Source organism: Pinus tabuliformis, chromosome 2_2, assembly GCF_031772625.1.
Source record: "Pinus tabuliformis cultivar Carrire ecotype Pingquan chromosome 2_2, CPIR1, whole genome shotgun sequence".
In the NCBI taxonomy this organism is placed as follows: Eukaryota; Viridiplantae; Streptophyta; class Pinopsida; order Pinales; family Pinaceae; genus Pinus; species Pinus tabuliformis.
In genome coordinates this window covers 1240760554-1240788233 of record NC_142300.1, presented here as the reverse complement: position 1 = coordinate 1240788233, position 27680 = coordinate 1240760554, and the positions used below count along the sequence as shown (strand labels likewise).

The window sequence follows — 27680 nt, the reverse complement described above, 5'->3', positions numbered from 1 at the left end:
AAGAAACAACAAGATTTTCAAGAAAGTTAAGAACTCTTCCCATAATATCTTTGATAGAATCCTAAAACAGATTAAGGAAATGGTTAGTACCACCATCAAAAATCCTCCCTCGAACCCACCTTCGGCCACAGACTAGAGGATTCTCTGTAGGCTAGATTTGCAGGGACTAGTTCCTCAGGGCTCTGTCAAGAATGGGACAATGGGGCAACCGGAAATTGACTTCTGGCATCCTCCCCCCAAGGGATTTCTCAAATTCAACATCGATGGGGCTTCTAAAGGTAATCCGGGCAAGGTAGGCCATGGAGGGGTGTTAAGAGACGACAGGGGAGATATTCTTTTCATATTTTATGGCAATTTAGGAAAAACCACCAACAACATGGCAGAGTTAGTGGCCATGGAGCAAAGTCTTGAGTTCCTGGTTCAAGAAAATCGGCAAAATACAATCATTGAAGTAGACTCTGAGATCATCATCAACTCTGTCAGAAGATTAAGCTGGGGAATAAGGCCGGAAAAAGCCTCTTCAAATTGGAGGCTTATTCAAGTCCTCCAATGGATTCATAATCACCTACAGAGCCTGAGAACAGTCAGGTTTGCACATGTAAGAAGAAAGGCTAACAAGCTAGCAGATTTGCTAACCAATCAAGGAGTTGTCTGCTCAGATAATAGGGCAGTAATGAATTGGTGGGATTCCCCTAACAAAAGACTAAAAATGAACTGCCAAAACCAAGCTATTGAAGACAACACAACGTTCCTTAAGAGAGCAATGGAGATGGGTATGGTTAACCAACCGAGGTCGGCTCAAAGGCATACTCACAATGGGGTTTTATGATAATGGTTCAGAAATGATAGCTAATGTTTCCCAGATCAAGGGGGGCACGAAGATGTACAGTGGTCTTGACAAGGATCCAGAAGCTCTAGGGGTAGCAGAAAGGAAGGAGCTGAAAGCTCAGCGCTTTGGGTCAAGAAGGGTCATCGTTGTGAATGTAGGGGAGCAGATGAAACTTGAAGACCATGAAACCAGAGTTTCCCTTTCCTAGTCTTTGTTTCCGTATCATGGGTGGTTTTCTGGTGATCGCGGCCTGCTCAAGCGGGAAGCGGTTTCGGCTTTTTGGGAGTGATCCCACTCAGGAAGCGCCACGTGGCAGTGGGGTCAGGAGGATTACCACCTTTATCGCACGCTAAATTCCGAGCTAGATGGTAGGTGCGATATCCTTCTCCACCGTCAGATCTATTAAGGTGTTTCTATGGTGCAGATTGTTCGGTTTTCGGCGGGCGGTTTTCTTCTGCGGATGGGGTCTTTACCGTCCGATCATTTGGACAAATCCTACGATCATGATTAAAAGTGGTAGGGCTTGTTTCTCGATGGCGGTGTTCGTCGAGGAACTAGAGGTTCTCCTCCCGAGCTTTAGTACCCATTTCTTAGCTTTCGAGCGGGTTTGAGGCTGCTTCTAGTATTTTTTTTAGGGGTTTCTCTCAGTCCAACTCCATATTCTTTTTCTCTACTTTGGAGGACTTTTGATTGTAAATTTAGGGGTAGAGTGAAGCTGTTTGGCAGTTTCCCTTTTTTCTTAGACTCTGAGAATTCTATACTTCTCTCTGTAATTTATTTTGTGATTAATGAATAGAAGGTTCGACTCTTGCATTAGCAAAAAAAGATATTATATTGGATCCAAGGAGTTACTACTTAGTGAAAAAAGAACTATAATGTTTTGTCATGTCATGAAGGCCCAAACGTAGTCCATGGACAACCCCATTGGGAGAAGACATTAGATTGATCATTAGTTCAATAGGTAAATGGAGAGGCAAAAACCAGAGCCAATGTAGACAAAACAATATCAAGATGTTGATTTTGATGAAGTGAGAGAATGATGGCATAGAGCCAATGTAGACAAAACAATATCAAGATGTTGATTTTGATGAAGTGAGAGAATGATGGCATAAGAGCTGACACAACAATAAGGAAAAGTATAAAAAGTTACTTTTGAGATGGAAATTTGTAAACTATATTGTAAATGGGCATAAAAATAAAAAGTTATTTTTGAGATGGAAATTTGTAAACTATATTGTAAATGGGCATACAATTGGGAGACCTCGTTAAGTATGTGTGCTTGGCCCTGGTGATAAGAGAGAGGAGCATGAAGGTTACTCTATTAGATTTGAAAAATTTCCCACCTAAAGTTTAAAAAGGGGGTTGTTAGGTAAATTTGACCCAATAAAAAAGTCATATTTGTTAAATCAACAATGACAGTTTTAAGCACTAAGTATTGGTGGCCCTTGGTATTATATGAAGTTAAAATCTTGAAAGGCCTAAAAATTTTCCATGATAATATATTAGAGTTGAGCTAAAATTCACTTGACTAAAACCATAATATTAGTTAACTTTTTTGCATTTAAATCATTAACATTATAAGTTTTTAATCACAAAATAATAAATATATTGTTAACTATTTTTTCTCCCATTAAAATTTCCCAAAATAAATCATATACTTTATAATTTGTATAATTGTTTTTTAATGATTTTCTTTTCATAAACTTGCCATAACCAAATAGCACTAACTCTTTTCATAAGATATAGTAATCAGAATGTGATAAAAAATCCATTAAAAATATATAAATATAGAAGTATCCAGCTAGTTAAATTCATAGATATTGCCCAATCCAGCGTACTGCGCATATATTTTTTCATGAAATGGATCAAATGGTCCTGATCATCCCTCACAAGAACAAATTTTCAGAAAATCGCGGTCTTCGTCTCCCATCAGACATCCCCATGAAAACGTAGCACAACCTGAAGGTCTCGTGTTGAAACCATGCCAGCGAAGTCATTTCAAACCCATACGATATTCCTCAAAATGAATGCATCCAGGCTGTTCCCTGACACCTCTTTTTGGAAAGAAACTTATAAGATCAGATTGTGTCAACTACTCAATGAAAAGACCAATCACAATTATTTTTATAATAAATATACTCACATAAAAGAAAACAACAACAGTGGCGAAAGAATCTCCGGGAACCAGCTTTATCTGCTCACTGAAGTACCCAGACAAATATGTCACCTTGGACTCAAACGCTGCACCTACCAACTCCGTATTTCATCTTTGTTATCCCCATGACTACTAATAAAGATAGAACAGCCTAGAGGAGAAAAGTGACTGTATTAGTGTGCTGGGTTATAGAGTGCACAACCCATCGGCTGAGAATCAACATAACGCTTCCTAAACTAAGATTTTATGTTCCCATTCAGCTGTTATATTTCAGACATGACGATCCCCGGCCCGTGCTCAACTTCAACGGGAAAGGATGGCCGTCCATGGGATTTTAACCAGTGAACTATTTCAGATATGACGATCCCTGTGCCCGTGCTCAACTTCAACGGAAAGGATGGCCGTCCTTAGGAATTGAACCAGTGATCTCCGGAGGAAAACCTAAGAAATAACGGAAAAGGATGAGAAAAATAAGTCAAAAATAAGGCTCTCGAGGGCGTTCATAGGGTCGCAAACATTGCGGAAGAGATGCACAACTCCTCGGTTTTCTTTGACCCTAGGGTTTCCTAACGAAAAATCTGACGATCTTGGTTGGGTCTCGGACATCCGAAACTTCATCGGCATCCTCTTGGCCACTCGTGTTGAGATCTTTGAAGATCTCTTCTACAACGTAAAGGGAACACGTCTTATGACCGACAGTCGAGAGTTGTACATTGAAGCAGATTCCACACATATATAGGTCAAGGCAATTCTCAAGGGTTATGTATTAAGCCAATTATTGCTTTGGTGTATTACCACGAACAGTTATATAAGACGATTTATTTTTTTTTAACACGTTTTATTGTTTCACCTGCAGAGCATATATATAGAAGCTTCCCTATATGCACAATTTTTCTATATATGCATAGTTGTGTAATTTTGTGCATAGTTGTGTAGCTTTGTATATGTTTATATGTATAAGTTGGCTTCTCCATATGTTTACATATATTGTAGCGGTGCATAAATGGAAGCACAAGTGCATGTTAAATATTCTTAACATTGTGTATCAGTGTTTGGGAATTAACATTGTGTACCAGTGTTTGGGAATTGATCCGAGAAAGTTACTTGGAGATTTTTTATTTTTTATTTTTTTATTTTTTTATTTTTATTTTTTTAATTTATTGAATGAGTAAAGGATTTCTCTCATGTGGTTGATATATTGGGATGTTATTCTCTCCATCTTGTTTCAAATTCCACAAAGGTTTCAAATTCTATAAGGGATATCTTTGACTCTTTGTGATAAAATTTAAGGGGTAGACTCCCATAAGGGATATCTTTGACTCTTTGTGATAAAATTCAAGAGGTAGACTCTGCATCCTTGTAGAGTCTTTACTCTTCCTAAGTCATAAAATTTACTCCAATAAATTATCACTACACCATGATTAAAAAGAAAGAAAGAATTATTTTTTTTAATTATTATTTTAAATATTAAATAACAATAAAATTACAAACATCATTGATATCCATGGTATGACAAAGATTGTAAAAATGTGAGGAGAGAAATTAAGGAAGCTGTTGATGTATCTCTTAAAATTGGCAAGATAAAAATATAGAAAGCCCTAACTAAAAGGGAAAAAAGGCAGTATATTCGTAAAAGACAAGAGAATATCTTACACCCCTCTAAGGTAGCTCCTAATAAATTTTGGAGGCTGATTCTAACTAGGAAATCTAAAAATAGTAATAAAATTGCTTTACACGACTGGAATTCCTATCTTAAAAAGCTTTATGAATCTCCAAATGTCATGGATAACTTGAAACCCTCCTCACAACGAAAGAAGTTTTCTCATTAGAAGACATTGATTTTGGGCTTAAACACATGGAAAATAGGAAAGATAAGGGTATTGAAGATTACCAGGCTGAAATCTTAAAAATTGGAGGTCCTGTCCTCATCCCCCACATCCACAAGATTTTCAATCAAGTGGTCAAGCAAGGGTTCCCTAAACCATGGACTGAGAGCCTCATTATCCCTATTTTTAAAAGTGGGGATACAAATAATCCCTCTAATTATCGAACAATTATGATCAACCCTCTCTTAGCCAAGTTATATGGTATTATTTTGGAAAAAAAGTTGAGCATATGACTTGAAAGTGAAGGTAAGCGAGCTAAAGGCCAAGCGGGTTTTAGAAGGTAGCACTCAACAATGGACAACTTCGTTATGGTTAGGATCATTGTGGAGGAATGTCGCAATGATAAATCCAATCTCTTTTGTTTCTTTGTGGATTTTAGAAAGGCTTTCGATACGGTTCCTAGAAACAACCTATGGAATAGATTAGAAGAGCTAAAGGTTCCTTTTGAGTTAAGAGTTGTTGCTATAAGGTTATACGAGAATGTAATTGCCAAGTTAAAGAGAAATGTGGGGTGGTCGAAAGATATTAAATGTAATATTGGAGTTAAACAAGGTTTCCCCCTCTCCCCTACCCTATTTGGCATTTACATCGACAAGCTAGTAGGTTGTTTAGAGGAAGCAGGTTTTGCTGGCACGATCTTAGCTAGGATAGTCATCATCCTTCTTCTCTATGCTCATGATATTATTCTTCTCGCAAGGTGCCCATTTGATCTTGATAAGCAACTTAGATTTCTTAAGGATTTCTGCTCTACCATGGGTATGATTGTTAACACTGACAAAACAAAAGTTATAATTATCAAATCCAAGAAGGACACTTACTCTAATTTTATGTATGACAATAGTAACTTGGAGGAAGTGTCTTCTTACAAGTGCCTAGGAATTGATATTCATCACAAGCTCAACTGGAACTATAGCATTGAGAAAATGATTAATGGGGGGTGGAAAGCTTATTTTGGTCTCGAAAATAATTGTAAAATGACAAACCTTGTAATGTGGGACAGAAAGAAGTTCATCTTTGAAAATTTAGTCACTCCTGTTATCTTATATGGATGTGAGGTTTGGGGTTGTAGCATCTCTAGAGAATCTTGGAGAAGGATTGAGCAAATCCAGAAGCGTTTTATAACATACAACCTCAAAATTAAAAGCAATACACCCTATCATATTCTCCTTATAGAAGTGGGTATTTCCCCTATCGAGAGCCTAACAAGTGGGTATTTCCCCTATCGAGAGCCTAACTATGACTAGGCTTCTGTTGTACAAGCACAAACTCAATAACATAGGAGACCATAGACTTTCTAAGCTCACTTTAAATTCCAGCCAAAACCACCTAAGGCTCAAACGAGGTTGGTATAAAGACACCAAGGCCTGTTGGTTAAACCACTGGGAGATCGACAAGAATGTTGCATTGCAAAACATTAATAACATTAAAAATATTGTTACTTCTAAGTTCAAAGAAAAATGTGGTGTGAGAAAGATTTAGTAGCTAAAAGAAAATTAAGATATTATAAGGAGGTCATCAAACCCACCCTGGAAGATCAAAAGTATCTCTCTGTTTTAACTAGGTCAAAGAAGAAAATTAATATAGCCAAGATTACAACGAACTCTCATGAGCTCCATAGTGAAACGGGTAGTTGGGCATTTCCTTAAACACCATGGATGCAAAGGATCTTCTATCTCTGTGAGAATATGAACATCAAGGATGAAAATCACTTCCTCTTAGAATGCCCGCATACAACCACATTAGACCTCAGTTTCATAATCTTTGTTGCAATACTGACCTTTTTAGACTTTTACGATGTCAAAATTATATTGAGCTCGGGGGGCTTCTCTCCAAGCTTTCTGAGCATAGGAATAAAATCTTAAATCAAACTAAATAATTCATTTCTTTAGGTCTGATAGACCAAAATTTGGTCTCAATAAACATTAACCACCAACATCATCATCATATAAAAAAAAAAAAATTAACATTAATGTATAATATATCAAAATTAATAATTTTTTTAAATAAAATTAAAATATTATTGTAGAAAATTTTTCATATTTTTCTATTTTATTTAAATAAATAGAGAAATATGATAGTTTATAATAATTAACATATCCGTAAAGGTTTATCATTGAGTTATTGTGGATAATTGTATAGTCTCTCACGATTTATTTTGCATTCTCCATATATTGAGTTATTGTGGATAATTGTAGTGTCTCTCTGGATTTATTTTGCATTCTCCACATCATATATGATAGGAAGGTTGAAATTTAAGATTTAATTTAATCTTTAAATTTAATAATTAAAATAAATATAATTTATATTAAATAATTTAATAATAAATTAAAAAAATTGTTATTTTATTTAATAATTAAATTATTTATATAATCATTTTAGGGGCAGTTTAATTGGTGATGGAGAGAAAGATAAACATAGACTTCTAAATAGTTATGTTTAAAGAGGCTAACAATATAATTTTAAAAGTATAATATATAAAATAAATGAAATCCAATCAATTTTATATATGTTAAGAGATGTATCACAAACATCTTGAATTTTATATATGTTAGGAGATATATCAGAAACACCTTGAATGTATTTTAAATTCTAAACATACTTATAATTGATGCTTTGTTATAGATTACATATTATAACCCATATACATTATTAATTTTATATTATAAATGAATTAATAATTAGTTATAAAATACATTTTTTAACAAATTTACATTATCTACATTAAAGTTTAGAAATTGATATTGTATTATAAAGTATATTGGGTAGATTTAAAGTTAAGAAATTGGTTTAATTATTAATTAGAATTAGAATTAGAATTATGATTTTTATTTTTATTTTTATTTTATTTTTTAATGTGATTTTATGAAGTCAAAATATTTTAATTGATAAATATAATTTTTTATTTTATTTTTTATTTTATCAAGTTAAATTGTTTATCTAACATAATAGAATAGGACAACATCTCTTCCATATTAAATTGAGAAGGCTTCTAAGAACAAATATATAAAATATTTATAGAATTTTTAAATAAAATTCTCTTTATATATATTATATAAATAGTTTATAATTCAAAATATAATATATAATATGTAATTTATGATTTAATATAATATTGAATTATAAGGGTGAATTAATGTTATTAGCTTAGGAAAGAAACAACAAAATTGGTTTTATATATTATTATTTTTTAATTAAATTATTATCCTTATAAAAATGATAATATAAATATTTTATAAATGGGATTTAATTGTTAAAAGTTAGATGTAGATATTTTATAGAAAAAACTTTTCTCAAATTTATATAATGATAAAATAAGTAGTTTTGTGATTTACTCAAGTGGATCAACGTCCAAGTTCATATAATTTTTTTTGAAAAGCCAAAAAATCTTAACTTGAGACAATCAATTTCCCCAACTATGTGACGTAATAATGAAAACAAATATTTCAAAGTCATGGATTCTCCAAAAATTCTCATTCCACAAAAAATTATGATAAAATAATCATATCAATAGATTACGTACTTAGTTAAATAAAATTAAATGTAAGATGGAGAACTTGACAAAAAAGATTATTATGTAAATATTTTATTGAGTGTGATGTCTAATGATGTATGTCAGTGATCAAAATTGAAATTTTACTCATATAAATCAAAATAAAAATTAAAAAATTTGAACGTGAAAAAATTGAATCTCTTTAAACTCATATTAAATCTGTATTTAAAATAAATCTACACTGATATATTTAAAAATATGATATTTTTTTAAAAATAATATAAAATAAATTTTAATACAATCCATTTTGATCTGTACAATAATCTCATTTGTTTCCAAAAACAATGAATTTATTAAAGTAATATATATTGTGAATTCATTTGTTTTTGGAAACAAATGAATTCCCAATATATATTTGACATTTTTCTGGTTAACGTATTTTATTTTGTCTAATAATTTTTAAAATATAAATATTTAAATGTTTAGAGTTTTATATAGATTATAACAGTGATTGAGAAAAGAAAAAAATTGGGAATTTTATCCACGGTTAGAGTGGCGATTCTTAGAAACTAAATTCAATCTCAATGTAAATTACATCTGGACACATTTGTCTTCTGGATTAGCCATTTCTATATCATAGCATAGCATGCGTTGTTCTTAAAGATTTTTTAAGATTATTTATATACCATAATCAGACTTAAGATATATTAAAAACGGTAAAAATTCAAATAATTTGCAAATTGTTTTACTTTTATGTTTATAAACATGACCTTTATTACTCTTTAAAAACTCTGAACCTCACCTCATGTCGGAGACAGGATATCAGTGTTCAAATTCAGTTGCACATTAACCCTCCATGCCTGCCATCATACAAGAAAGCAGATTCCACTTAGCATTGTGATAAGATGGGTATTGAGACCAGCAGGGCGTGTGTCGAACAGAAGACCCATTCGCATAACAAAATAGAGACCGATCAATTGTATGAAGAGAATACTCCCCATGATTAGAATACTCTCCACTAATTGCTTTAGTCAAGGTTGGAGTTGTAAATTGAAGCAATGGGGGTGGAGTTGATCTAATGAATTAGTATAGAATTATTTTAAATAAGGATTTAATATGAGTTTAGAGGGATTTAATTTTTTTTATGTGAATTTTTTTTTTATTAGTGGATAGTATTTAAATGTTTTGTATAAATTTTTTAGATTTAAACAAAAAAAAAAAATTGGTCGAGCTGAGCAAAAGTTCAACTTTGATGATGGACAGATAGCGTTACACATCATACTGGGCTGCAGAATGTGGGCTGTAGAATGAGCCTCTCTGCTCAATAAATTCGTCAATCCATATATTTGAAATTTATACATTTATAGATTGCCGTAGATTTCTATGAAAAGCTATTTTTCATATATATTTTTAAAAATTATTACTCACAATATAACAATATTGTTAATCATAGATAATCACTTCCACTTTACCATACATATTATTAACTTGTAGATAGACTTTGTTACGATACTATGGGCCAATACCATGGATTTTCCATACCATATGCCCAAAAACCATAATTCATTTCACAATCAAAATATTTTATAAATATTTTATTTTATTTTAATTTTATAATAATTTTTAATTGAATCTAAAAGAACAAAAAATGTTGCAATTACTTTTGAGATATATCTAAACCCTGGATCCTCACTACTAAAGATTAAATCAAAGTTTTAATAAAATTAAAGATGAGAATATAGAGAGATTTGAAATTTATATCGTACCATCCTAGATCCATCTTAACTCTCGATCTACCAAGCTCGAGAGGGATCAAATCTAATGCCGAGAGATTTGATCCCTCAATGTGTTTGGTAGATCCAATGTTCTATTATAATTAAGATGGTATTATTTTATTTTTAATTTAATTTGAAATATATTGATGTAACATAAGCATTTGTCTATATTGTAGTGTAAAATTCCTCTTTGCATAATATGTGTGTGTGTGCGCGCACGTGCGACTTTATATTGTCATGGAAATTATTTACATAGTCAATAATTGATAGTCTTCAATTTGTCCAGTAGGAAACCAGAGAGATGTAAATTTAAAATCTTAAGGTTGTAGAGATCTCTTCTGACCATTGCATTTGTTAAATAGAAAAAAAAGCCTGGTGGTTAGTTATATAGAAAATTGCAAAAAGATGATTGTGCATAGGATATAGAAATCAACGTTGTCTTGCTTGGGGGTGTTTTCCTACTGAGCTTGGTTGTTGCCGAGAAGGATGTGCAAAAGCATAAATTTTGTGTGCCAATATAAGTTGACAACTTTCATGTATCCCAAATATCTGGAGCAAGTTTAGGTGCCCAAATTAGGAATGTGTTCCATGGTTTGGATTTGGATGTGGTGATTGAGCGTGTAATGACATTCTTGGTGGCATACTATTTAAATTTTCTTGATTTCCTGTCTGACCAGCACATATATACTATTCATACCATGTCATGGAATCTATGGCATGAATTTTGTCTCTTAATTGTTAACCAAAGGCTAATTAACTAATGGTAGATGAAGAAGTAGAGGGGTGTTTCTTCGTCTTCCTTTGCGAGGGGTAGCAATTCGTCCTTAGGTAATGTTGTTGTTGGTGCTAAAGTGATCAGGGTTGTGAAAGATGATAGACAAGGAGGAGGATATTGACAATTGACAAATAGAGATAGAGGAGAAGAGCCCGTGGGATGAATTTTGATATAGGGACTAGGTTAGATTGTCGTAGTCGAGTTGACAGTAGAAAATCAAACGATGGTTTCAGACAAAGGTTAAACATAGGGGATTATAGACAATTTGGGACAACTAGAATTTCAAATAAGATCAGGGTTTGACCTTAAGAAACAAATTACCAAAAAAACCAAAGAACACACCAACAAAAAATAAGAGGAGACAATAACCACCAAATTGAAATGAGAAGACTCTTAGCCACCACTCTTAGGAGATGGTGACCAAGTTGACCGTGACCACAATATAGTGAATCAATAATGGTTCTCCATCTAGACAAGAGATAACTCTCAAGAGGCTCTACATGGTCCTGATAAAGGGGTCGATAGATATTGGGAGACACAAATGTTTTAATTCCAAGGGTGTCGATCATTCTTGTAGTATGAAATTGTTGGAATTTAAATAGGGTTAACGTGTTGTAATTGGAGATGGCTACACAATGTTGCATCGATCTGTCAAACTCTTGAGTAAGAGTTCTCATAGATATTTATTCCCATGAGGAGTGAGCGATATTGCTCAAGACATCATTGGGTTTCATAATTTTGGCATTAAAATTTAACTCTACAATTATCTAACATGAATTTGATATGTGCATCTAGGTATAGGATTTGTTCTTAGCATATTGTCTAAGGTGTGATTGCATATCTCACCACACCAATGAGGTGAGTTTCCAATCGGCCCATTCCTAGATGTCTGAAATGTTGATGCTAATGAGACGGTGATCGATCATGTTAATAAGGTGAGGGATAGATTTGCATCTAGAAACCCGCTATGAGGAAAGAAACCTTCTTCGACCTATTTTTGGCATTGTGAATGGAGAGATTCAAAGATGATTTGTTCCTAGCCTAGATCTATTGGAGAAGCTCTTAAGTTGAGGTCATGGTTGGCCAATTGGTCATCCAACTTGTTAGCTTCTATACAGACATGACAAAAGGTGGGGGGGATAGAATTTGAGCTAGAAGTCTTGCTATTTTTTTTTTTTTTTTTTTTTTTTTTTTTTTACTTTAGCTTCTAGTAACTAATTGTTGGAGGCTTTAGATTGATTGAAACTGCATTGGATTCTTTGAAATATATTTATTATTGCTTCAGAGCACCCCTTTATTATGTGTTTTGAATAATAGTTGTAGATGGCAATGAGGATACCTTTTTCGAGAGACCAAATCTCTGCAATATTATTAGTGGTGTGGCCTCTAGCTCTAGCATATATATGAATGTTTTTACCATTTTCATTGCAGAAAACTCCTCTAAAGCTAGTAGGCCTCAGATTCTCTTTGGAGGCACCAACAAAGTTGACTTTGATGAAGTCTGAGGGAGGGGGAGACCATGAGGTGGGGCTAGAAGGAGAATATGGGGGAGGCATGGGGGTGTAATAAGTGATATTAGACAAGATCCCCATGGAGGAGAGGATGAGATTTTCAGTAGGGTTGCAATCCTATTCCTTTTCATTCTAGGAAAGTGAGAGAATTGATTCTCTAAGGTTGTTAAGAATAAGTTTCAATATATTATTGGAAGAAATAGAATTTATTTTAAAGCTTTTCTTGTTTTTCTCTCTCCTAGTGTTCCATAGAAGGAAACCAGGGAGCATGTCCTAGGAGATTTTAGTAATGGTGTTGATTAAGGGAGAAGCCTTCCATTAGTAGAGAGTGGTGGTGATGCTAGTAGGGTTGCAATTGGATTAGTGGAACAAAATAGAAATATTTTCCTAGAGGGTGGTGGTGTAAATATAGTCATTAAAGGGATGGTTGGAGGATTTATAATTAGAGAGGAAAAGGGGCACATATTGAAGATCCCAGGTATCCATGACGCTGTAGCTTGTCCTAGGTACTTGGGTCTTTTTGCAAAGCAAGAGCCATAGAAAGATGGTGATTTTGGGTCAATATATGAGTTGACATAGCTTTTCACATTTACTACAGTCCTCATCTAGGATTTGAAGGGAAAGGAGGCTAAAATATTTTGAGAGATTGAAATTACCTTGAGGTTAGTACCCCTAACAAAGGATATATGCTCCTTCAATTGGAATTTTTTTATCAACCAAATTTTTTCATAATAAAATTCTCTTAGTTATCCAATTAAATTCTATTCCATTGGCCAAATCAGTCTAGTTTCATCATTGATATGCAAAAGAGGAGTTGGAACTCCAATATTGGGAAACATAGTTGAATCCTTGGGCAAGAATGGAAATTTTAATGGAGTTTAGTTGAATTTGTCATGATAGTTTTGGTAATTGATGCCAAGAATCATCCCATAATAGCACACTTTGGCCATTTCTTTCTTCCCAAAAGAAACATTCCTTGATGAGATTTTTCTACTCCTAGGCAACATTCCATATATGTGATCCTTTTATATTTCCCATCACACAAACAAGCTTCTATTATTGAAGATTTGGGGTGTATTTGAATATTCAAATTTTGCACCATACATCTTCTATATTTTTTATTGATTTGAAAATGGGTCTCTTAGGCTTCTTTTATAACTTACAAGAACCTCTCCCACTTCCAAAGCTTAAATATTCCCAAGTCTCCTTGATTAACCAATGTGGAATTAAGAAATGCTTGAAAATATAGGTGTATGCTGATATTTGTTTTTAACTGGTTATATGCCTTAAATTCTGTTGTTGTGCTATAAGTTGATGTGCTCAAACTGATATATAAATACATATAATAGTAAATAAAACAACAGAGACAATGCATTAATAAAACACACACAGAGCAACAATATTAATTAGGAGTTCACCCAAAACTCTTGGGCTATGTCTCCGTGAGCTCTAGTCAACTCAACTAGGTTCTCTGGGATTATGGCAAAGTCCTTTCTCAAGCTCTTGGCTCAACTCCACTGTTTTACATAGAAACAATGGATTTATACACCATTTTATCCTCGGCTCTTGAAGCTCTTGACTCTCTGGCTCTCAGCTCTTGGCTCTGGCTCTGGCTCTTTGGCTCTAACTTCTTTGGCTCTATACAATGTACAACTCTCTGGATTTCCACTTGAATTCCAAGTGACTCCCTTGGCTACTCTGCACTTCAGCTTTTTCTTTTTGTGCTCTCTTTTTGCTGTTGCCTTTTTGCGCTGCTCTCTTTCGCCTTAGCCTCCTGCTTTGGCTTCGCTTTCTGATTATGCTTGGTTTTAGCAACAACTCCCAACAACAACCCCCTTCTGTCTCTGACATTCATGGCTTTTAAACCAATTGGTGATTGTTTGTTCATCTTCCCCTTCGGGCTCTTCAGCTCCCGGCCTCTGTCTGCTCAACCACCCCTTCTGAGCGTTAGAAATCATTGCCAAACTCTTTCAGGGATGGTCGCCACCTGTTCTATAACAGAATGGATCATTAGGCCTTTGAGATTCCTGAAATGTCTGTTCTCGGCTTACACAAGAAAATACATAGAAAGCTTGTAAAAATCTACCCAAACGCATCTATCGGATTTCAAAAACTATGAACTCTGCCTTATATTCCATTGGGTCGGTCTTTTAAATTGTATATTGCATCCCCACCATTGATCTGGGAGATCTAGATCCAACGGCGGTGGTTCATTTCGGGTGACCCTTTTGTATGGGGGTTAACTACCCAATAAGGGTGGTTTTCTCTCTCCTCAGCTTGGACACGTGGCAGCCATTGTATGGGATCAGGTAGAGCCCGGCCAAAACCATTTACCACCCATGGCCCGCCCGAAATCCTGCCTGTTTCGTGATTTCCTTTGTATTTTAAAAATACATTAAAACATTGAAATATCACAAAACAACTTTATATCGGACTTGAAATATTATATATTTTCATTCACAAACCCTTTCGGGTCCGGTTTTCATTGCATCGGTGTTGTCCTTCACTTTTCGTTTATTAAACGAAATATGTGAAATTACATAGCAAAACACCTTTTTACGGATCTCAAAATATATCGAATATCGTTTATAGCCCCGTCGGGTCCGGCCATCGCATATATATATATATATATATATATATATATATATATATATATATGTATGTATGTATGTATGTATATATATATATATATGTATGTATGTATATATATATATATGTATGTATGTATGTATATATATATATATATATATATATATATATGTATGTATATGTATATATATATGTATGTATATGTATGTATATATATATATATGTATATATATATGTATATATATATATATATATATATATATATATATATATATATATATATATATATATATATATATATATATATCCTTGTTCCCCTGGGTGGCTCTGATGCGATATCGTGATGTGACTTGTCGCAATCACATATCGCATAAGCCTTAGCCATTTGGTAAGCGCTCTGTTGTAATCGTCGATTGCGATATCGCGATCACAATAATCATATAACATGTTCTGGTATCCTCCGCTTGCCACTACTGATTGCGATTTGCCGATAGGATCTGGACCGTTGATCGACTAGATCTGATGGCTCCTGTTCATTGTTGGTTTAGGCCTCCGATAAGCCTTATTTTCACTATTTCTTTATATTTTTGGGTCGCGATAGTGTTTTCTGCGATTCATGAAGGTTCTCCTTTCGCGCTAGTTTTGAATATTTTTGAAGATTTTGAAGACTTAGAGGGTTTTTAGGACCCATTCTTAGGGGATTTTGCCTCTTTTTCCAAAGGAAAAAGGGCAGCTTCATTTTGTGATAACTTCTGCATCCTAAGTCAGGTTTTTCTCATTCAAGTTGCAGCAGATTCAGAATGAGATGATCTCTGCAATAGGGCTAGTTCCAGGAACTTCCTTGGACCTTCATTTTCCTTAGTGAGGAACACTTCGACTTAGGAGTCTATCCAAAATCCATTTTGGATCATTTATTCATCTCCACCATGTTTAGACACTGAGTGCTTTACTGATGGTTTCTAGATCTCTAAGTCCCAACACAATGTTGAGCTTTGGTTGACAAAGTTTGTCCCAAGCAATTAGAACCCACTTTTTTTTTTGCACCTCCCCATACGAAAATTCATTGTATACTCCCAATTTTATTGAGAATGGCTTTGGGGATAAAAAAACAAAAAGAAGAATAATAAGATAGATAGGAAGGGATTGGAGAGCTGATTTTAGGAGGGTAAAGTGGCCTACCAAATTTAATATATGAAAGGTCCAGTAGGAAAGTTGGACTTTACATTCTTATAGAAGAATCTCCCAATGGATTGCCTCAAACGGTTGCTAATGGGAAGGGAACCCAAATTAAGAGGCCTGGAGATGTGAGTTTGAATGAGCAAAGGAGTGTTAAAGAAAAATATTTTATATTTGGTCAGGTTTATGGAAATACTAGGTGTATCAGAGAAAGTGCTTAGGATGAGCTTGAGAGTTGTAGCTTCATTAGAAGTGGGGATACTCATGAGCAAGGTGTTTCCCACAAATTGTTGGTGAGGGGAGGAATGATTTGAGGATCCTAAAGGGAGACCTTTCAAGAGACCTTCATGGAGGGATATAAATATTTAGTGCCCAAGACCTTCTGCCATTAAGAGAAAGACATAGGGGTAAATGGCCTCCCCTTGTTGTATACCTCTAGAAGGGACAAAAGGAGAGGAGGGAGAACCATTGACTAAGATGGAGAATAAGGTTTTGGTGATGACAAAAATAATCCAATAAACCCATATTTCATTGAAATTGAAGGTTGTGAGTGTATGAAAGATGTATTTCCAATTGATTTTTTCAAAGGTTTTAAACATATAAAGTTTTATGAGCATGCCTTGAGTTTTGATAGTTTTGATAGAGTGGATGTGATCATGAGCAAGGATGATACTATGGCTACATGGAGTTATTTAATATTCATTATTGTAAACATAGATCCATTTATGGTTGCGTCTATATTGCATTTTCTATTGACATGGATCTTCAACTGTATTTTCATATTGTGGTTTGAGACATTTATGTTCAGAGTATGGGAATGTCTGCCTCAGCGATGATATGATATATTGCATTGTAACATTTTTTTTATTGTTTTAGGTCTCCAACCGCAATCTCTAATCCAAACCTTAGCATGATAAAGCACTTCAGTCATCAAAATATTTCTTCTGACTTTGCACTTTAGGGGGGAATATGTTACACATCATTTTGTCGCATTAGGGAAATGACCATCAGTTTAGATCTCCCGCTATCAACAAATGTGTTTTGGAACATTACCCTACAAATTTTGAAACTAAATCATCCCAAAGAAAGTGGAATTTCTGGATCCCATGGTACAAAAACCCTATTTTGGCCATTTACTAGTTAGTTTCTACACATACACAAAGAATACCATTAATGTCTACGCATAAGTACGCAGTGTCTTCCACTATGACCTGTGAACATTACTTGAAGTATGTCAAAATAAAAATTAAAGTATAGAAGCATTGTTTGTAGCATCTATCCCAACCAACAAGCTTCAAATGAGTACCTATTCAATATTGATCCCTCCCATCGTGGAGTAACTCCCCTTCCTTTGTGGAACCTCTATCCCACTAATAGTGTATCTCTTCCCTTGGAGAATGGATCCAAAACTTCCCATTCCTGGCCTATAAAACTACTACAGGTCTGAGGATTGAGTAGGTTTATGCTATTGAGATTAGGTTGGAAGGATTTTCTTGCAAGGGAGAGGGTTAGATATTGTAGAAGGTACTTGCAACATCAAGGCTACATGGTTGTAAGGATTTTCTCCAGTTTTATGAATATAAAATAATTTTTTATTTCTCAATTACATCTTCATTGGTTTAATTTGTAGGATTCCTTGATCACCTACATGGATTTTGGTTGCATATTAATCAATTTATGATATATAATTGGTTAATTAGTCCATTTATCTCTTTGGTTATATCTTGTATGCTTTCATATCTTGTTTGTCTTTGCCTTTTGTAGATCTCTTTCAAGATAATCTAGAGAATCTGCTAGGTGCAATGAGAGGACATCTAGAGCATTAGGGAGAGAATGGTTGAAAGCTTTGAGGGAATTAATCAATCATTTCATTAAATAAGTAAGAGGCCTCTATCATTATATTTCCTTTCAGTCAATCAAATTATAGAGAAAGGTATCAGTTCATGTTTGTTTATTACTAGGGTTCTTAGAAGTCTATGGAGATTTCTCTTGTCTGCAAGATGGATTTGTCCACATAGTACAATATGGCTAGGCATTCCGACAGTGTGTCACTGAAGTTACCTTTAAATATGATCATCCACGGTCTCATCAATACTGTATGTCAATCCCTCCATGTGGCGCTCTACCTTTGATAGGATCTCAGCGACCTCAAATTCCTGTAGCACATCTCACCCCACCGCAATGACGTGTATTGGTTCTGCTGCCTCCTCATGTGGTTGTCTCTCTGCTCGATGGAGATATGAAGCACCCACTAGTCAAACTGATCCAATATCTGCATGAAAACATCAATAATTTAGTCTCAAAAAACATCAAAAAACACAAAAAAATTGTAAAACTTTCAAAAACTTAAATGGTTGAAATATTTACCTGAAGTATCCCATTGCTCACCCTTAGGAAGCACAAGATCAAGATCATCACATAAATCCATCCCTGCATAAGGATAGTCATTAATCATGATGAACTGTCTACGCAGCCACCTAAAGAAGGTAGGTGAAAATTTGATCGTCGATGAACCTGCATGTCGGACCATATGATCCATCCACCTCCTCATCGATGGGGCCTCAGATCGATATGCTCAAGTATGATCTGCTGAGGCTGAAGTAGTGGCACCCATTCTAGAGAAAAATAGACTAAGATCGCACCATAGTTGAAGTTCTTTAACTTCCCCTCTCTTTCTTTAGTCAGTTGTTCTTTCATATTGACCAAAACTCCCTCACTCCAGTTGAAGACTGTTGGCTCTAGACACTCCACCACATATTACATGTACGATCTACTTGCCATGTGAAGTGTTGAGCTACCTTCCAATCTTGCGATAATGAACAGGATCATTCTCAAAGGTAATTCGGTTACATCTTTCATGTTTATCTTTCCATCCCTATTAGGTTGGGCTCGAGGTCTACAATAGGTAGCGATATAATCTTTTACTATCTCCCCACCTCTTCTCCCACCTACGAGAGACACAGGGGCACCCCTTTTGGATAAAAATGTGAGAAAGTAGATATCATTTACCTTTATCTCAATCATATGTTCCCCAAACTTGAATGCTTGTGCCTGAACATCCCATGAACGAACAAGATATTTCAACAATTCCATTTGTTGCCTCATACATGGAAGTCAGAAGAATTTAAGCAATCCACAATCTTTCAGTGCCTAAATGCTAGCACGATCATTTGCTACATTGAAATCATGTTCCTTTTGTTCTCTTTCTCTACAAATGAATGTCATTTTGTGCTAATGAACACTTGAAACATCAACCAGAGATTCATTAGGCTCCTTTTCATGCAAAAAACTTGACAAAAATTGAGGGAAAATTGATAAATAACTTAGCATTTTGCACCCAATGCACCCTAGTAGTGCATGGCAAGTCTTGCACCTCTTCCAACAATGTTAGTTTGCCTAGGTACGATGTAGATTTCTATACTAGGGTGGTGCATTGGTCCTAGGGTGTATTCTTAAAACCCCATGGCTTTCAAATAGTCAAAAAATTTGCATGCAATCACAAAAATAAACCATGAAAAGAAAGAGAAGGGTTTCAGCTCCTACCTGGAAGTGAAAGTACTCAGAATGATCCACCAGACTAGCCACAATCAACTACAGAATATTGAGGGGAAAAGAGCTCAAAGTTCTCACTGTTGAAAGTAAATGTGAAATAGTTAAATGAATAGTTATTTTGAGTATTTATGGTCATTTATCACATTATTTTATTCATATTTAATATCATAAACTAGATATAACAATGTAAACTTTGAAACGAGAACTATAAACTCAAAACGGGAACTCTGGCCCAAAAACCCCAAAAAAACCACAAAAACAGTGCTCAAAACGAAAAGTGTGTATACTGGAACGATGTTTTTTTTTTTTAGGTGTCAATTTTGCGGTTGTTTTAAAAATGGCAGTGACTACGAAATTTTCTACGAAATTTTCCTGCAAAATATAGCTTCAGAACGAAAGTGTTGATACTGGAATAATGATTTATTTTTTTAGGTGTCAATTTTGTGGCTGTTTTAAAAATGGCAGTGACTACGAAATTTTCTACGAAATTTTCCTGCAAAATATAGCTTCAGAACGAAAGTGTTGATACTGGAATCGACCCGCCGCCGGTCCGGCGGGGCGGGGCGGCCTGGGGGTGCCGCTGCGTGGAATTGGTAATGTGGATCGTCATTTGATGCGTGGAATTGGTAAAACCCAAGCTGCCCGTCAATGGAGAATGTCTGCGTCTTTTCACTTTGCCGAGTCTCTCTGTCGCGTACTGTCTCTCTGTCCGTTGTATCGCACATACAAGCTGACGTCCACCCTCGAAACCTGTAGTCGGGGATGCGAAGGCAACCTAACATCACCTTAAATAACCATTATGGATTCCTGAAGAGGATGACAATGATTATTTTGATGAAAACTCCACAACAATTCTTACTATATACCAAACATTAATTTTGAAAGAAAAAATAGAGGATTGAATAATTTCTAATTATATGTAGAATATTTTTTCTTCTAATATTGTAATTAAATAATTTTACAGCAAAGAATAAGAGACTTGAATAAATCCTAATTACGAATAAATTTCATTCCAAAATCCATTTGTGGATCATCCTAAATATTTTTCAAAAGAAGGAATTGAAAATCAATATTTAGAAGAATACTTTACTAAAGAATCTACAAACTCTATAGAGTAAATAAAATTGAAACTTCTCTTGATAAGACACTAAATACTTGGAATCAACTACAATCATTTTAGCAACAACAATCGTGGGAACTATTGCAAGAATATTCAATAGAATGTGTGTGTGATTACAAGGACATGATATGGAATGATTTGTCAGTTTGTATGTATCATATTTATATTCTTGATGTATTTCTTCTTTTTATACAACCCCAACACTAAATGAAACAAGTTCTAGTATATTGTGAAATAAGAATTGAAAAAGCATCTAATAGTCGGATTCATCTACCCTATATATCATACCAAGTGATTTTTGTCACTTGTTATAGTTCTATTAAAAGGGGGTAAATAGAGATTCTATGTGGATTATAGGGAACTCTATAATTCTACAAGAAAATATCACTTTTCATTGCCATTTATTGACAAGGTGTTGCATTCTTTAGAAGGGAAAATGTATTTTTCTTTTCTCATTGGTTTTTGTGAGTACAATCAGGTACATATTTCTCCCATGGATGAATTTTAAAATATGTTTACTTATCTATAAATAACCTCTTCTTAGAGAGTTTTACCATTTAGATTATGCATTTCATGAGAAACTTCACAAAAGGATTCTTTGAGTATATTTTCTAATCTTATATCGAAAACTACCAAAGTTTTTATGGATGATTGTACTAATTTTGGGAATGAATTTGAAGGAGCCTTGTCCAAATTAGAAAAGGTGCTATAGAAATGTATAGAAAATCGTCTCTCACTAAGTAAGGAAATGTGTTTCTTGATGATGAATAAAGGAATTTTCTTGGGACATCATGTTTCAACACAAGGAATTAAGGAGGATCCAACAAAAAATGTTCTCATTAAAATATGCATGTTCCTACAAAGAAGAGAGTTGTGAGAATTTTTTTGGGCCACACTACTATTATCAAAGGTTTGTAGAAAATTTCATCAAAATAGCTTCACCATTGTTTATATTACTTACTAAAGATAGTGAATTTATATGGGAATCAAAAAACATTTGAAACATTGAAAAAAAATTAACTATTGCTCTTGTTTTGCAAGGACCAGATTGGAATTTACCATTTCATATATTTTTTGATGCCTTTTTTTATATGTTTTATTGTTGTTTTAGGAAAAAAAATACAATGCAACAACATAAGAAATTTATTATAATAGCAAAAATATTGCACATGTAAAGTCAAATATGCCATCAATAGATATAAACATTACATTACAAGATAACCTAATTTTTTTACATATGTGTCATTCAACCATTAAATATTTAATGAATAAACCAAATATTAATGGTAGAATAATTCATTGGATTTTTCTTCTTCAAAAAAGATATTACTATTTTTGATAAACCTAGTCATGAGAATGTGGCTGTATATTTCTTATCTAAGGTTACTAGCAATAAAGCAAATAAACCATTATATGGTTCCTTTCTAGATAAGCATCTATTCTGAGTTTTAGTGATGACACCAAAATTTGTAGATCTTACAAACTATTGAGTGGCCCACAAGCTAGTGAAACGTTTTTCACTGAGGGAAAATAAATATTTAATAAGAAAATATGCATCATATAGGCAGAGAAAACAACATTTATTCAAGCTAGGGCTAGATCAAATTTTAGAAGAAGAATTGAAGAAGATTAGTTATATGATATTATAAATGCTTGTAATGATGAGCTATGTGGTGGACATTTTATAGCCATTAGAACTACTAAGAAAATACTATCCATAGGGTATTATTGCTCAAAATTGCATAAGGATGCAAAAGAATATGCGATACATTATGATGTGTGCCAAAGTATGGGTTAGTTCGTTAAGTCATAAGAAATTTCTATGTAACCATCATTTTTTTTAACCATTTAAAAAATGAGAGATTAATTTTGTTTGGCTAATTAATCCACTTTTTAATAAATTTAAATACATATTAATGTGTTATAGTTATCTTACGAAATAGGTGGAAGTGCGAGCATTAAAGAATATTCAAAATAAAAGAGTAGATGAATTCCTTTATGACACTATATTCACAAGATCTAGAGTACCTAGAGAAATTATTTTAGATAGTGAAGAATTTACATCAAAGTTAGTGGAGAAACTCACGTGAATTTGTATAAGATAAAGCACAAAAAGGCAACACCATAGCATAGGCTAAGCTAATAAAAAGGTAGAAGTAAGCAACAAAGAATTAAAAAGCACACTTGCAAATATTTTTTTAGTTCCACCGAAGATATTGGGTAATCAAATTAGTATTTAGTGTGTGCTTACTAGACAACATGGAGAGCTTTAACAAGATTCACAGCTTATGAGATAGTATCAACATTTGAGTTTGAAATTAAAACTCTAAGTACAATAAATGAATTGGAGATGAATTTTTCAACAACATAGAAGGAAAGAATAAGTCAGCTCAATCAGTTAGATGAGTTTCGACAACAATCTTTGCGTTTGATGAGTTTAGGCAACAATCTTTGCGACATATGGAAGCAATTCAGAAGGAAATGCCATTCTAGCATGATTAGTATATAAAGAATATATCATTTCACCCCGGTGGTTGGGACGTTAGGAAGTTGACGTATACGAAAATGGAGATTTAAAATTCAAAACAATATCATTTCTAGTTAATGGAAATTGGTTGAAGTTGTACCATAAATCTTAATTTTGGGGAAAATTTCCCAAAAATTATGCCATTTAATGGAAAACCTATGCATCTCTTAGAACTTTTATATAATTGTTCCTAAAAATAAATAAACTTATAACCAAAACCAACAATGTTGTTATAGGCTATAATAGATTTTGAAACCAGGAATGGGAATTACTACTCTGGGAAATTCGGAAAACTAAAAAAATCTCATAGCCAAAACTAGAGATGGCACTGTGAGCTACAATAATTCTTGAAAACTAGATATGGCATGCCTTACTGTATATATTAAAAAAATGCTTCATAATTTTTTTGGCGGCAACTACTACCAATTCTAGTGGAGTTATTTTGAAGAATACAAGTTGTAAATTTTTGAATTCATTAATGCACATGCCTATTTTATAAACTCTTATCTTTAAACTTAATCAAGTCTAGTAGTTGGAATTTGATCAATGCCAAAAATTCAATTTTTCCTTTTAGATATAAAATTATCTTCCTACAAAAGAAATCAACAACTCCTCCAAGAGTACATATATTACAGCAAGACATGATAGCCGCAATTTTAAAAAGTTAACAAATAGACATGATAGTGTAGAGAAATTTGTAACATAATATGTAAATCATTTGTCTCTGCTCTAACGAACACTCTGACATGATTGCAACTCATTAATTTACCACTGATTGCAACTCATTAATTTACCAATGATCAATTCAATTCAATTTCTTTCCACTTGTCACTTTCAACCCATCCACTTGATCATGTTACATGACTAAAGCCATAAATCATTAACTGTTGCCACCACATATTGAAGTGGTAAAACAACGTAATATTATTGTTAGCATAGTGGAATTTACGAAGGTTATACATGTACAAAATGACATCTTTGCACAAACTGATAAGAATTAAAACACGGTTTCTTTTAAAAATCGTAACTTCTTGTCTATATGCCTATGAAGAGTTATTATGTTGCTAAGAGATCTGGCCACTTAAAATAGTTTTCTCAAAGGTAATTTGTTTGGACAAGAACCTATTACAACTGAGATGGTTATGAGTGATCCTAAAGTCATAGAAATATTGTGTAGCGTAGGTTGGCTATTATTCTTTTAATGACCAGAAAAGTTGTTTGCTAAACCAACCAAAAACCGAGACAATCAGGCACAAAATCATGACAATTTGTAATAAAACAATAACTAATATACTGTATACAATATTGAGGAAAGCTTGATATACAATATTGAGGAAAGCTTGATGATGGTAATAAAGCAAGGAGAAAAAACTAAAATATTCAGTACCGTAGCAAATAATCCGTCTGAATATATAAACTAGAGCTCACAAGCCGGTACGGGTTGATTCTCGGAATCGACCCGCCTCCGCGCTGGGGTGCGCAGCGGCACGCCCCGCCCCGCCCGACCGGCGGGTCGATTCCCGGAATCGACCCGTACCCGCTTCGGAGCTTGTGAGCTTCGTACCGGCTTCTAGGTTGAACAGTTTGGCAATTGAGTAATGGGTGTTATGGTTTCCTTCTTTTCAGGTGTGAAGCTACTGGCCTGCCTATGACTGTTACAGTTCACATTGAGGATCGCTGTTACAAGCTCCATAAGGTGAAGTACATAATAGATCATTTTTATTATGTGATTTCACACTGTGCAGGATGTGTCTGTCACAATGTATCAGCTGCCATTTACCTCAACATATTTTATTATTTATATTTATGTTTTCTTAAATACCCTTTAATATAAAGAATAAGAATAAATTTTCATCTTTAACGTCATAGCATTTGTTGTTTTATGACTATGATCCATGTCGAATACTTGCATTTAGCACATTAAGAACTTAAATTTCCATGACTGTAAATAGCATGGCTTGCTACTAGCCTACCCAGGCCCCAACAATGTTTATTCTTACCCATATAACTACCTACGTGTTCTGGGAAAACTAAGGTATTTGAATCTTATGCTTTATTTATTACTAAGCGTTGTTCTACTGTCTATATCTAACATTACCTCATCCACATCTTATCTTGCTCGCAAAGTGAGTACAGACACTCTTCTTGATTTTTATTTTTCCATTTGATTCAAGTTTTATAAAGGGTCGTGTCCTGAAATTTTCCTTGTGAATACAGTATCCTCTGGTGTCTAGAAGCGGATTCATGAAAAAGAAGTTGTCAGAATCACTGGAAGTCAGATTACCTGATTCATTTCCTGGGGGAGTGGAAATCTTTGAAATTATTCTGAAGTTTGTTTATGGCTCGTCCATACATATAGACCCATTAAACGTTGCTGCCTTAAGATGTGCAGCAGAGTTTCTTGAGATGGCCAATGATGTTGGGAGAAGGAATCTGTGTGAAAGAAGTGATCTTTATCTTACTTAGGTTGTGTTGCAGAGATGGGAAGACACTAATTGTGCTTCAAAAATGTCAGTGTTTGCTCCCTTTGGCAGAAGAGCTGCTAATTTTTAGTAGATGTATTGAATCTCTGGCTTTTCTGGCTTGTATGGAAGTTTTTGATCCAGAGCATGGAAGAACCAAGCCTGGAACACGATTAGTGAGTGATATAGGTTCAAAGTTAAGGGATGCTACAGCGAAGGATTGGTGGGTTAAGGACTTGTTGGCTCTGCCTTTCAATCTATTTAAGAGGATTATAGCTTCGATCAGAAAGAAGGGAATGAAGGAAAAGTTTGTCAGTCCAGTTCTAATTATGTATGCAAATAAATGGATACTTTCTAATAATACCCACGTCAATAAAAGTGGGTATAATTCAGCCAAAGGCACATTGTTAGAAGGAATTATCAAGTTGCTGCCATTGGGTAGAAGATCTAATGCAGTACCTGTTCATTTTCTATTTTCGCTGCTCTCCCTTGTCTTAAAATTTGGTTCTAGCAATGAAAGCAAAGAGCAATTGCAATCAAGGATTGCTTCTCAGCTGGATCTGGCCACAATTGAAGACTTTGCATTGCTCGTGCCAGCCGAAAACAGTAATGGCATTCATGCAGTGAGCCCTGAAGTGGAAACCATGGAGAGCATTGTTTCATTGTTCATATCACATGAATCTGTCAATACCAGAAGCGACGATTCTGAACTCAATATGGGATTCGAGGAAGCTGAAGAGAAAAGCACAACCAGTGCTAGTTGTGTCTTAAACAGAAACAAAGTGTCAGTTGTTGCCAATCTCTGGGATGAATATCTTGCTCAGATAGCATTGGATGTAAAGTTAAGTCCCAGCAAATTTTCGGATCTGATAGAGATTATTCCAGCTTCTGCTAGGTGTACCCATGACATTCTTTATAAAGCAGTCGACACATATTTGACGGTAAGAACTGTACTAATTTATTACTCTGATATTAACAGGAAATCTTAATAGCTAGAATATGCATGTCCTTATTTGGATTTTTTCTTTTCTGGTTTATATATCACACAAATGTCGTAATGAATGACCATTTTAGAATATTTTAGAATTATTCTTGTTCACAGGAGAAGGAAAAGTGATTTTTGAAGTAATATGATTATGGTGAATGTCTGCATTCACCAATTAGGGTTATATTTCGTTTCTGGTTTGTTGAGCACTAAAATATGCTTATGCATGCACCAAGTAGGGTTTTATTGCCTTTCTTGTTTGTAATTCACAAAAATGTGCTTATGAATGACCAATTTTAGACTTGTTCAAGGGAAAAAGGCGTAGTGATATTTGAACCAATTTCTCCATGTATTTGAGATGACAAAGTTTGAAGACATAAGGTGCTTAATAGTTGTTAGCTATGCTTGTAACCTAATAAGTGAGATGCTTAATCAATCTCAGACTCAATAGATCTGGTAAGGATCATTGCTTTGATATATTGGAACTATGTATTCATGCCATGAAAATGCATGCTTGAATTCTCCATAAGCTAATGCATTTTAAACTGTATTTGCTTGGTTGGTTGAGGTTAGCCTTTGATAATGAGTATTTGGTTGGTATTCTATAGGCACATCCTCAAATATCTCAGCAAGAGCGCCTATCCCTGTGCAAATCTCTGAGCTGCCAAAAACTCTCACAGGGAACTTGCATTCATGCTGTTCAGAACGAGCTAATGCCATTACGATTGATAGTCCAAGCCATGTTCGTTCAACAGCTGCATACACGTCAGGTCTTTCGACAAACAACAACACTAGTAGCAGATTCGATTGCACATTCGACAACCCTTCAATTCGCCATGATTTTATGA

The 27680-nt window shown here is 34.3% G+C and overlaps 1 pseudogene; it reads left to right on the top strand.

Annotated features, from left to right (window-relative positions):
* Positions 1-199: 199 nt before the first annotated feature.
* LOC149197982 (BTB/POZ domain-containing protein At5g48130-like) lies at positions 200-27680 on the top strand (annotated as a pseudogene).